The sequence below is a fragment of the Oncorhynchus masou genome, unplaced genomic scaffold (assembly GCF_036934945.1).
Source record: "Oncorhynchus masou masou isolate Uvic2021 unplaced genomic scaffold, UVic_Omas_1.1 unplaced_scaffold_1176, whole genome shotgun sequence".
Lineage (NCBI taxonomy): Eukaryota > Metazoa > Chordata > Actinopteri > Salmoniformes > Salmonidae > Oncorhynchus > Oncorhynchus masou.
In genome coordinates, this window is record NW_027001526.1 from 141,761 (window position 1) to 144,722 (window position 2,962).

Consider the following 2,962-nt stretch of genomic DNA (forward strand, 5'->3'; position numbering starts at 1 on the left):
CTCCCTCCTCATCCTATATTCTTGTTCTCCCTCCCTCCCTCCTCATCCTATATTCTTGTTCTCTCCCCTCCCTCCTCCTATATTCTTGTTCTCCCTCCCTCCCTCCTCATCCTATATTCTTGTTCTCCCTCCCTCCCTCCTCATCCTATATTCTTGTTCTCCCTCCCTCCCTCCTCATCCTATATTCTTGTTCTCCCTCCCTCCCTCCTCATCCTATATTCTTGTTCTCCCTCCCTCCCTCCTCATCCTATATTCTTGTTCTCCCTCCCCCTCCTCCTCATCCTATATTCTTGTTCTCCCTCCCCTCCCTCCTCATCCTATATTCTTGTTCTCCCTCCCTCCCTCATCCTATATTCTTGTTCTCCCTCCCTCCTCATCCTATATTCTTGTCCTCTCTTCCTCCCTCCCTCCCTCATCCTATATTCTTGTTCTCCCTCCCTCCCTCCTCATCCTATATTCTTGTTCTCCCTCCCTCCTCATCCCACCTCCTCATCCTATATTCTTGTTCTCCCTCCCTCCCTCCTCATCCTATATTCTTGTTCTCTCTCCCTCCCTCCCCTCCTCATCCTATATTCTTGTTCTCTCTCCCTCCCTCCCTCATCCTATATTCTTGTTCTCTCTCCCTCCTCATCCTATATTCTTGTTCTCTCTCTCTCCCTCCCTCCTCATCCTATATTCTTGTTCTCTCTCTCTCCCTCCTCATCCTATATTCTTGTTCTCCCTCCCCTCCCTCATCCTATCTCTCTCTCCCTCCCTCCTCATCCTATATTCTTGTTCTCTCTCTCTCCCTCCTCATCCTATATTCTTGTTCTCTCTCTCTCCCTCCCTCCTCATCCTATATTCTTGTTCTCTCTCTCTCCCTCCCTCCTCATCCTATATTCTTGTTCTCTCTCCCTCCCTCTTCATCCTATATTCTTGTTCTCCCTCCCTCCTCATCCTATATTCTTGTTCTCTCTCTTTCATTCCTCATCCTATATTCTTGTTCTCTCTCTTTCATTCCTCATCCTATATTCTTGTTCTCTCTCCTTCATTCCTCATCCTATATTCTTGTTCTCCCTCTTTCATTCCTCATCCTATATTCTTGTTCTCTCTTTCATTCCTCATCCTATATTCGTGTTCTCCCTCCTCTCTCTCTTTCATTCCTCGTCCTATTTTGTTTCTCAATCTTTTCCTCTCTAAAAAAAGTGAATAAATTGGAAACGGGAAAATCATGATGCAGTTTCTGTTTGTTTATTGACAGGTTGGTTTTGTTCTTTTTTAAACTTTTGCAGTCGACAGACAGACAGACAGATGAATCCCAGATGAACCCAGACTACCATACATTTCATGACCATACTAGCATACCAATTAGAATGTACTGTAGCAAAGTGTGTGGGTCTTGGAACATCACTGAAGGCTGTGACCTTTTAGAAGTGCAGCTGTACTTTGTGATGCGTCACACAGAATGCCACCCTGAAGGATCCTGTGCTACAGTTCTTCAGTTCCTGCTGAGAATAGTTTCCCCCAGGCCTACTGGACAGGACCCTATGGAACAAAACAGAGAGTAAAAAAAAAGAAGAACGAGAATCAGTACAATATTGAAGTTAATCACGTGTGTCAAGGAGCTGAAAGTAGCTAATATTGTCGTTTATTTTCATAGACAAACTAAATCAAGTCCTTACTCTGATAAATAGTTGAAGGTCATATCTTTGAAAGGTTTTCTCTTATCGGAGCAGACCTCGTTCTCGACTAATTCCATCGTAAAGTGAATCAAGGTTTGGCAGGCAGAGGAAAGGCAAGCATCTGGGTCTAATGAGGAATAGCCAACCTCACTAAAACAGACAGACGAGCCTCTTTATATTACAACCCTGATATGACTGTTATTCTGCAACCTGCAGCAGCACCTGACTTACGGCATAAAGGACCAGACATCTGTTTCCTTTAGACTAATAAAGTACTCAGTCATTGATTCATTCATCCAAGCACAGAAAAAACACCCCGACGATTTTTGATTAGCAGTTCTCAAAATGGTTACCTTGGCAACAAGCTGGGGCTTCTGTACTCCTAGCCAATCACAGAGCTGGTTTCTGTGGGTCCTCACGGTGGCGACGTCCTCTCCCTAAAACCAGAGGATACAGAGAGGACAACGTGAAGATGACAGACTGACCCTACAGTAGGATTGACCCTGCAGTAAGACCGACCCTACAGTAGGACCGACCCTGCAGTAGGACCGACCCTGCAGCAAGATTGACCCTACAGTAAGACTGACCCTGCAGCAAGATTGACCCTACAGTAGGACCGACCCTACAGTAGGACCGACCTTACAGTAGGACTGACCATACAGTAGGACCGACCCTACAGCAGGACCGACCCTACAGTAGGACTGACCCTGCAGCAAGATTGACCCTGCAGTAAGACCGACCCTACAGTAGGACCGACCCTACAGTAGGACCGACCCTAGAGTAGGACTGACCCTACAGTAACACTGACCCTACAGCAGGACTGACCCTTCAGTAACACTGACCCTACAGCAGGACTGACCCTACAGCAGGACTGACCCTACAGTAACACCGACCCTACAGTAACACCGACCCTACAGTAGGACTGACCCTACAGTAAGACTGACCCTACAGTAACACTGACCCTACAGTAGGACCGACCCTACAGTAGGACCGACCCTACAGTAACACTGACCCTACAGTAGGACCGACCCTACAGTAGGACCGACCCTACAGTAAGACCGACCCTACAGTAACACTGACCCTACAGTAACACTGACCCTACAGTAGGACCGACCCTACAGTAGGACTGACCCTACAGTAGGACCGACCCTACAGTAAGACCGACCCTACAGTAACACTGACTCTACAGTAGGACCGACCCTACAGTAGGACCGACCCTACAGTAGGACTGACTCCTCTAGAAAACACTGTGACCAATGAGCAGTTCGTAGAAAAGGGAAAAGCCCCGTTCTCTGGAAATG